Source organism: Apteryx rowi, unplaced genomic scaffold, assembly GCF_003343035.1.
Source record: "Apteryx rowi isolate R43461 unplaced genomic scaffold, aptRow1 scaffold_912, whole genome shotgun sequence".
In the NCBI taxonomy this organism is placed as follows: Eukaryota; Metazoa; Chordata; class Aves; order Apterygiformes; family Apterygidae; genus Apteryx; species Apteryx rowi.
The window spans coordinates 44,502-54,584 of NW_020451219.1; positions in this window are offsets into that span (position 1 = coordinate 44,502).

A 10,083-nucleotide genomic window follows, 5' to 3' on the forward strand; every position below is an offset into this window, starting at 1 on the left:
CAAAATTTAATAGGTTTCTTCACACTTCAAGTAAAGAAGATGATATTGCATAGTAATACAAAGGAAGATAAAATTATGTAATATGATGAAATTGTAAATTCAGCAAAGGGAAATAAGTTCAATGAAAGGAAATTCAAAGTCCTGCACCTGGGAAGGCATAATGCCTTCCACCTGTACATGTTGGAGGACAACCTGCTTGAGAGCAGCTTTGCAGAGAAGGGCCTGTGGTGCTGGTAGACAGCAAGTTTGATATCACTTCGCAAAGTACCCTTGCAGCAAAGAAGGTCAGTGGTATCCTGCACTGCATTAGGAACAGTGTTGCCAGCAGGCTGAGGAAAGGGATCATTCCTCTCTGCTCAGCACTGGTGAGGCCACATCTGGGGAGCTGTGTCTGGTGCTGGGCTATCCAGTACAAAAGATACATGGGCCTGCTGGACAGTGCATCAAAGATCCATAAAGATGACTAAGGGACGTAAGCATCTCTCATACAGGGCGAGGCTGAGAGCTGGGACTGTTCAGCCTGGAGCAGAGAAGGCTCAGGGGGGGATCTTCTCAATCTTTTAAATATGTTTACAAATATCTGATGGGGGAGGGGGGCGTAAAGAAGATAAAGTCAGGCAATATTCAGTGGTATCCAGTGATGGGATGAGAGGCAATGGAAAAAACTTATATACAGGAAACTCTGTTTAAACATAAGAAGTAGATGAGGCCTTCTACAAACAGCTAGAAGCAGCCTCATGTTCACAGGCCTTCCCCCCATGGGTGACTTTAACCACTCCAATATCTGCTGGAGGGCAACACAGCAAGGCACAAGCAATCCAGGATGTTCCTGGAGAGCATCGATGATAACTTCCTGACTCAGGTGATGGAGGAGCCAACGATGAGAGGTGTGCTGCTGCACCTCATACTAACAAACAAAGAAGGACTGGTTGAAGATTGGGATCAGCCTAGGCTGCAGTGACCATGAGATGGTGGAGTTCAGGATCCTGCGAGGAGGAAGCAGGGCGATAAGTAGGATTGCAAGCCTGGACTTCAGGAGAGCAACCTTTGGCCTCTTCAGGGACCTGCTTGGAGGAATCCCATGGGATAGGGTCCTAGAGAGAAGAGGGGTCAAAGAATACTAGTCAGTGTTCAAGGATCACCTCCTCTAAGCTCAAGATCCCAATGAGCAGGAAGTCGAGCAAAGGGGGCAGGAGACCTGCATGGATGAGCAAGGAGCTCCTGGCAAAACTCAAAGAGAAGAAGGAAGTGCACAGAAGATGGAAGCAGGGGCAGGCTGCTTGGGAGAAATATAGGGATATTGCCTGGGGATATAGGCAGAGATAGATGGGGTTAGCGATCATTTAGGAAAACTTGACATCCACAAATCAATGGGCCCCAACAGGAGGCACCCATGAATGCTGAGGGAGCTGGCAGATGTCGTTCCTAGGCCACTCTCAATCATCTTGGAAAGGACTTGGAGAACAGGAGAGGTGCCTGAGGACTGGAAGAAGGCTAATGTCACTCCAGTCTTCAAAAAGGGCAAGAAGGAGGACCCAGAGAACTATAGGCCCCTCAGCCTCACCTCCATCCCTGGAAAGGTGATGGAGCAGCTCATCCTGGAGGCCACCTCTAAGCATGTGGAAGAAAAGAAGGTGATCAGGAGTAGTCAGCATGGATTCACCAAGGGGAAATCATGCTTGACCGACCTGATGGCCTTTTAGGATGGATTGACTGGGAGAGCAGTGAATGTTGTCTACCTTGACCTCAGTAAGGGTTTGGACACTGTTTCCCATAACATCTTCACAGATAAGCTCAGGAAGTGTGGGATAGATGAGTGGACAGTGAGGTGGATTGAAAACTGGCTGAATGGCAGAGCTCAGAGGGTTCTGATCAGTGGCACAAGGTCTAGTTGGAGGCCTATAGCTAGTGGTGTCCCCAGGGGTCAATACTGAGTCCTATCTTGTTTGACTTACTCATCAATGACCCAGATGAAGGGACAGATGCACMCTCAGCAAGTTTTCTGATGATCCAAAACTGGGAGGAGTGGCTGATACACCGAAGGGCTGTGCTGCCATTCAGAGGGACCTTGACAGGCCGGAGAGCTGGGCAGGGAGGAACCTCATGAAGTTCAACAAAGGCAAGTGCAGAGTCCTGCTCCTAGAGAGGAATAACTCCATTTTAGAGTACAGGCTGGGGGCTGACCTGCTGAAAAGCAGCTCTGCCGAGAAGGAGCTGGGAGTTCTGGTGGACACCAAGCTGAGCATGAGTCAGCAGTTTGCCCTTGTGGCCAAAAAGGCTGGGGGGGATCTTATCAATGTGCATAAATATCTGAAGGGAAGGTGTAAAGAGGATGGGATCAGACTCTTTTCAGTGGTGCCCAGTGATAGGGCGAGAGGCAATGGCACCAACTGAAACCCAGGAAGTTCCGTCTGAATCCACAGAAAAAYCTTTTTACTGTGAGGGTGACTGAGCACAGGAACAGGTTGCCCAGAGAAGTTGTGACATTTCCATCCCTGGAGATATTCAAAAGCCACCTGGACACAAGCCTGTGCTACGTGCTCTAGGGGATGCTGCTTAAGCAGGGGGCCTGGACCAGATGATCTCTGAAAGTCCCTTGCAACCTCAGCCATACTGCGATTCTGTGATTCTATGAGAGCACTGAAGTCCTCTCAATCTGTCCTAACAAGCTGCATATTTGATTTCTAGAGCTTCCAGTTCCACTTGTTTTTATGAATAAATCAAAACATTTTCTGTACTTTGCAGACAGCTAATAAGTTTTGTGTCCATTGTGCGAACCAGCCTGATTGTACAAAGTATTGTTCAATAATTTATAAGGTGTTTTAGCATGACAGCAGGTACTTCAGTGTCAAATGTGCTTCCTGTTTCCTACAAATGTATGCTTTGAATGAGATCTATGTCCAATTAGGACTCCTCAAGGATCAATAAACTCAGTCCGTTGAGTTGACCAGCATAGCGATGTCAATCGGATAGTGACAACTTCTCTGGAGGAAAACTTAGCACAAGTTCAACTTATGTTTTACCATTGCCTGGGTTAAGTTTATTCTTGTAACATACACAGTGTTATCCCTTATTTCATTTTTGGATTTTTATATATTTTTTTCCAATTTAATATTCAAGGCCCTGGGTTTTTTACTATTAGTTCAAGATATATATATATATATTTTTTTTTCCCCCCTATATTGTGTGTCATATAATACAGGGTATAATCTGCCATTTGGACTCATCCTTGATTGAAAATTTTCTCTTCTTTTTGCCTTGTTAATGAGCCCAGATGTGTAAATCCTTGCTTATTTATGTGTACTGTACTCAAATTTCTGTTGGGGGAACTTTGTGATTAATACCTACTTTGAATTTCAGCATCTTTCCTAGACATAAATGGGATGTTGCCTTCAGACAGGAAAGAGATGAAAACTAAATACAAACATGGAAAATGAAATTTAAGCAAAAAAAATCTATTTAAAGGCTGAAGCATTAGTCTGATAAAACAGATAACGGCCCTAGCTGATTTATGATTTTACGGTATGCCTAATATCATATCGTGTCTTGCTGCATTTTTCTTCCATGAAGTTACCAGTCTTCTGCAATTTCTGACTGACATTGAAGGCTATTATATGCAGGAGCAACCAGGTGCATGCTTCTTGTAATATGACTGATCAGAATGAGGAACTGTTAAGAATCAGAATAAATGTCTTATGAAATTTCATTCCTGGTTTTGCAGCTACAGCAAATTTGGATGAGGATAAGTAAACTTAAGATATATATCCAAGCCTTTGGTACTAGTTCAAACTACATATTTCATCCTTTAACAGTTTGCCCATTTATAGTTTTAATATTTGATGTACTTCTGTTAGCAACATTTTAAAAAGTTACCTATTTTGTTTTGGAAATATAGTTAACGGGAAGACAATTTGTTTATTACTGGCAGCTCTCTCCATTTTCATGTATCCTACAAGAAATCGAAGTAACTTCTGAATTAAAGATGAAAGAGGTTGCTGACTAATACAGAAAAGAATCATGGGCAGTCATTTATCAGAAGTTTCAATTAGAAAATATTTCATCTAGTGGAGGAAAAGTGTTTCCAGTTGTGAGTTATTTACTATTGTAAAACATACTAACAAATTATAGAGTTCTTTTCATGGCTTTGCCTATCCCTTTGGATAATAATTAGCAAACAGTTCTAATCATCTCTTATGCTGTGGCATTAATCCATGCTTGATAACATCTTTCCATGATTCTAGTGAAAATTCATTTCTTCTTTAACTCTCTGAAAGTAAGCACTAAAATATTTTTCCCCATATCCTTAAACTGTAGCTCCAGATTGTAGCCAGCGTGTATCAGTTGCTGTTGACATCAGTCGCTGTTAGAGTGTCCCAGTGAAATAACTTAGATGAAAAAATCTGTTATTTAAATTGTGTTATTGTCTTAATGAAACGATTTAGCTTTCCTGAAGCTACTAGGTAGCATATCAGGAATGCAGTGCAAAAAAGCAGTCTTTATATTTCAGATTGAAATATCTGTCCATTATTACCTCAGCTATCAGGTTCTGAAATGTAACCAAAATGAACCAATAATTCTTTGCTTATTAACTCTGCTATACTAACGGAAATGATATTCTTTTGAAAAATAAATAAATAAATAAACTGCTAGAATGCCCCAGAGCATTAATTGACCTAGAAAATACTGTCTTTACTCTTGAACAGAAAAATCATAGAGCTGATTTTCCATGAACTGCAGCAACAATCTGCCTTTTATATCGTCAAGAATTATTAACTTCCTTTTCCCTAAAATTCCTGTCATTTTGTCATCCATATCTGCAACACTGTAAAGGTGCTTAAGGCTGTCCTTCCTGCTTCAGTTTTGATGTCAGCTAATGCACAGAGGAGCAAAGCATGAAGACAGCCAACATACATAACTGTAACAGTATCATATGCAAATTCTCTGTGAACTCATTTCTGTCTATTCTTCATGCAGCTGTGCAGCACAGAGTGGAAAACAGCCCTCTGCCTTAACACTGTCAAGCAGAATTTGAGTTCCTGCTTCAAAATAGTGTTAGGCATGATTCATTTCAACTTCTTTCTTTGTAAGACACAGAGTTTCCCAGCCAAATCAGAACATAGGCAAAGATCCTTCTTCCCCACCAGTCAGTCTTAAGAAAAGTGTTATGCTCCCTTTCAAGGACTGTAGGAACTTAAATGTTCTGTTGCATGAACAGGAGGTGTAGGAAATGCACTGATTTGTTGCTTACAGTACAGGTCACAAGGCACAAAATAGATCTTTAAGCAGAGTTTAGTGCTCATTACACAGCACGTGTGCCCACAGTACATAAAACCAGTTCCTGGCTAAAGCCAGGTACTGCCTGAAGTTTATGTACTTGGAAAACTTCATTAAAAAGATTTTCTTATCTCTATTCTTCTTCTTTTGCCCTCACAAATGTTATGTATATTAACATTTAATTCTCTTTGAACAAGGTTATTAAATGAAAAAAAAGAGCATTCATCTGCAGAATCAAAGTGGAACCTCTTCCCAGTGAACAGAGCGCAAAGGTAAACTGATCTGCAGCTCTTCTGGCAACCTCTCCTATCAATGGTAATTTCTAAAGGCTGTATTAGTAAAGAGGAAGATCTCAGGGGACAGGAAGGAACCTCTATGTGTCCATAGACTTTAAAATATCTGTCCTGTAAGTGCCACTGGCTTGTAAATGCCACTAGCTTATGAGCTTAGACTTTTTATTACTTCTTTCTTTCCCCATGAGAATGTCAATATTTTGAATGCTCCAGTGCTGTAGGCTCCCTTGCACTTTATTATTCAGATGTAATCAAAGCCAAGATTTATAACCATAACCCACCACTTGTAACCATTTGAGGTTTGTTAATACAATCACCATGTTTCGGATAGCATAACAATTTTAACCCAGGTTAATAAAACTTCTAATCTATAGTAATAAGGCTGGTAGACTTTTCACATAATATGAGAAGATTTAAAGAAAATGGGAAACTGAATGTTCCTGGCACTTTGAGCCACCATAAATAGCTTACTTGAGGAGTTTTGATGCTTTTCTCAAAACCTGCGTTTTACTATAAATTTCACTTTTCAGTTTAATAGGACTTTGAGTGCAGATGGGAGCAATATAGTCCAAGAAAGGATTCTATTCAGGACCCAAATCCTTTTTCACTCTCTCTTTTTTTTTTAATCAAAACTTATGTGACTTCATTGCCCTGTGTTTGCCATACTTAAATTCAACTGTTTTCCTATTCTGTATTGACCTGCATAATTTCTGTTAATCTAAGGAGACTCTTTTTCTGGAGAAAAGCAGGGATACTGCAGTTTGAATGGAGACGTATTGGAAAAAATAACGTAAGGTAATATTAAATACCGTTCATTCCTAGGCATAATGAAATACTGATTCTTCACAGCTCCTATGCTTTTCTCTAATGCTTTCTGGAAGGAAACTTGAGTGTGGTATTTCCAGAATAAGACTAATATATTGCTCATAAACCTGCATGAGTTATCTTACGTCCTAAAGAGCTTACAGCATAAGCAAGTGAAACCGACAAAAAGAGCTGACGGTGTTTCTAATGGAGAGACCACCTTCTTTTTTCCCCCAGCTGTCTCACTGACCTTACATTAAATGTGCTTGCATTGCTACTCCTTGGTTCTTTCTTGCTCTTCTGCTGTCATGTCTCTTTCAAATGTAATGTTTTGTTTATCCAGTGCTTGGAGTAGAAGTGTCTTGATATTTGTGTGCCTTTTCCCCAAATAATGAATAATAACAATAAACAAGAGCAGGTTTGGAGATTTATGCAGATGCAAAATGTAATACCAAGCCCAATATCTAGGTAGTACCCTTCAAGTATATGTTTGGCACTGGACCATCTTGATATTCTTTTAGAATCATACTGGATTATATCATGTTGCTGTTCTTATTTCTCCCAGCCAATATTTCTCTACTATTTTCATCTTTTGGGTAGTTATCAGGCCTCTGTTGCCATAGTATCCAAGTTCCTCCTCATATTTAATTTATTTATTCTAACTGCAGTCATGTCATGCTATTATTACCTTTATTATTTTAACCAAGGCAAAGAAAAAACACTAATTTACTTCTATGCAATCATAAAGGGAGTTTATGTTTGGACAGGGATTGAAGCTTCGGTACCTCTCCCTATAACACTCCAGAACATTTTATTTAAAAGAATATATTAATTATTGCTCTATTAATAATTGTAATTATTTATCTGCAGTGTTAGTTTCATTTTATTTATGGATATGAATATATTTGTCTATATTTTCATGGCTATATACAGACACCATCTGTAAACATAGTATAAAGGATCTAAAAATAATTGGGAGATATCTATTTAACTGTATTCTTTTAAAGACTTTCATCAGTGTAATATCTGAGCATTGATGGATTGCATACCTGACCTTCAACTACATAAAATAAGGAAGTATCATTAAACTTGATTTCAAAAGAGTGATGTGATTGTCTCTGAAAACACACAATAAGAGTGTGTCTGGTCAGGAACCATACCTCCCATGCTATGATGAATGCAATGTGTCAAAATAGTATGTATTCTCTCATGACAGATTTTGGACCATTTCAAGTTATTGAAAGTGAGAAAGGCCCTGAGAGATCTCAGGGGTGCTCCCCCAGGTCCCTTCTCAGCACCCCCCCTATGCTGACAGCTGCAGCAGGGTGCAAGCAGCCCATGGCACCCCATGGTGAGGCTGTTCCGGCAGTGATCAGCATGCCCAGGGGCCCCCGCTGGTGGTCCCAGACCCATTGTCTCTCCTGCCCTCTGCTTTCTTCTGTAGTGATTCAAATGTTCTTGCTCTTTCATATTGCTTTTCATGCTGACGCCTTCTTTGCTGCAAAAGTCTCTCTGAATTGCCTAGTTATTGTTTAATGTAGCTCATAGTCTTCTTCTTTAACATTATCAGTCTTGGACAAACTCAGTGTCAGATAATTTGAGGTGTCCCATTCACATTCACTATTACACTGACATCCCTATCTTACCACCTGTTGTTATATGGGTGATTTGACCAAGAGGAGGGACCATACAGGTACTCTCAACAGTATTAAGAGGATTTTCTGTTGTAACATGTGGAAAGCAGGGTGGAAAGAGGGAGGGAAACTATCTTTCTGCATTGGTTTTCTTTGCTTTAATGAGGGTCCCTGAAAAACCACCACACTCACAGAAAAATGATAGGCTCCTCCCAGATTTTAAAAATGCTCATATTTCTTTTGTCTCAGATATTTTAAAGGTAGGTTTTAAGTGATAGTGGTTATGCACAGTAGGAATAGGAATGTATCTAGCATTCATATTTTCTTTTTCAGAATATTATGACAAAATTGTAATGATAAATTAGATGCTTATAAAATTTCTATTAAAAAAGATTAATATATAAAAGCATGATGTTCTTACACAACGCCTCTGTTTGGACCACCATGTAGTCCTTGGTTTTGGCCATAAATATGAATTTAACAGAATTTCTTTGTTTGGCTTTATAGTAGGGAGGGATAATCTGCATAATGAAGAATAATGAATTGTGATGGGAGAATACATTTGTCTTCTTCTAAAAAGGCAGTGAAAATTATACTTGCATGGTTCTGATCTTTGCCTCCTGAAGAATATGTATGCTCTCCCTGGAAACCCCATTATATGCAATTACTTTCTAAATAGTTAATTATGTATACAGGAATATAACCCCTAAAAAGAAAGATGTACATTCCAGAAAGGGAATGCTCAACAACAGCAAGTGTAACTCTATTCAGCAATTTTAATTGAGTGGACTTCTTTTAGTTAATTATTATTGATTTCAAATAATGCCAGTTAATAATAGCAACTAACATTCATTGGTATGGTCTTTCTCAGTTTTTCTAGTAGATGTTTGAGAAGTTATTCACATGATTTTTTAGATGCAGATAGCAATGAACTGTGATTGATTATTGCTTTGGGTGCACTATCATACGTATCGTTCTCTGACAGCTCATTTGTTTGAAATTGAATTCTTGAGTTGTTTACAATGTGGTTGTTTCTGTTTCAAGACTGATTTACCTTTATTCACCTTTTTTGTTTGTCTTCCTTCTGTATGTTCTTGCACTTCTGTCCATTATTTACATGCTTTGTTAAAGTGGCAGATACTTAGTGGGGCTGCTTACAAATGTGGCTGTAGTTTTGATGCCATTTCTCACACATGGGTTGATTAATGTTGAGAATTCATTTCTAATTAGGAAGCAGTTCATTTTGCAGGTCCAAATAAAGCTACTTCAGGAGTACTGAATGCTTTTGCATATTCAGCTTTTTATTTTGAATCTCCTAAAGTCAATATGGCTCTGTGTGGGCATGTTTTAAACATAGTTTTGTGTATTTTGCAGTTGTTCTAACTTCAAACTGAAGTTTAGCATAAACTGTTCAAACTAAACTCTGTTATTTGTCTCAAGCTGGATACTGACAGATGCTAGACAACTTCAATCTGATTAGATAGGTTTATTGTCCATATGTTGCTATTGCTGGCTCCCATGCTCTCTCAAGAGCTCTGTAAGGCAAACTGTGTTATTAATACAATTTTACAGAAAGGGAAAATGTGGTTTGGTCAAAGTTATGTGAGAACAAATAGACCTGAGATTCATAAGCAGCCATTCCCTGTTCTTTGTTCCATTCTCAGTAAAACACATTTACTGTAAAATGGCTTGTTTCCTGCAAGGTTACTGTACCATTAACATTGAATGAGGACAGCGAGTAAAAATAAAGGTAACTCTATTTCCTGACTTGGTGCCTGAATTTAGCTCAGTTTGCCTGCCTCAGTCTTTCCTAACATCATATAACTTCATATTAACTTTCTCCTCCTAGGACAAAGCATATTTTCTCATGAATTAATAGAGCATTTGCAAGTATGAAACATATAAAAAAACAGGCATAGGTATGCAATTATTGTGCATGAAACTGGATGTGTGTTGGAGCAGCAAACATTTATTCCTTTTTCTTCTGTACATTTTCAGTTAGTTTAAATTGATTTCAGTAAAGGTACAATCATTTATGCCCTCTGAGGTACAATGCTGTTAGGACTGTTATTCCTGTT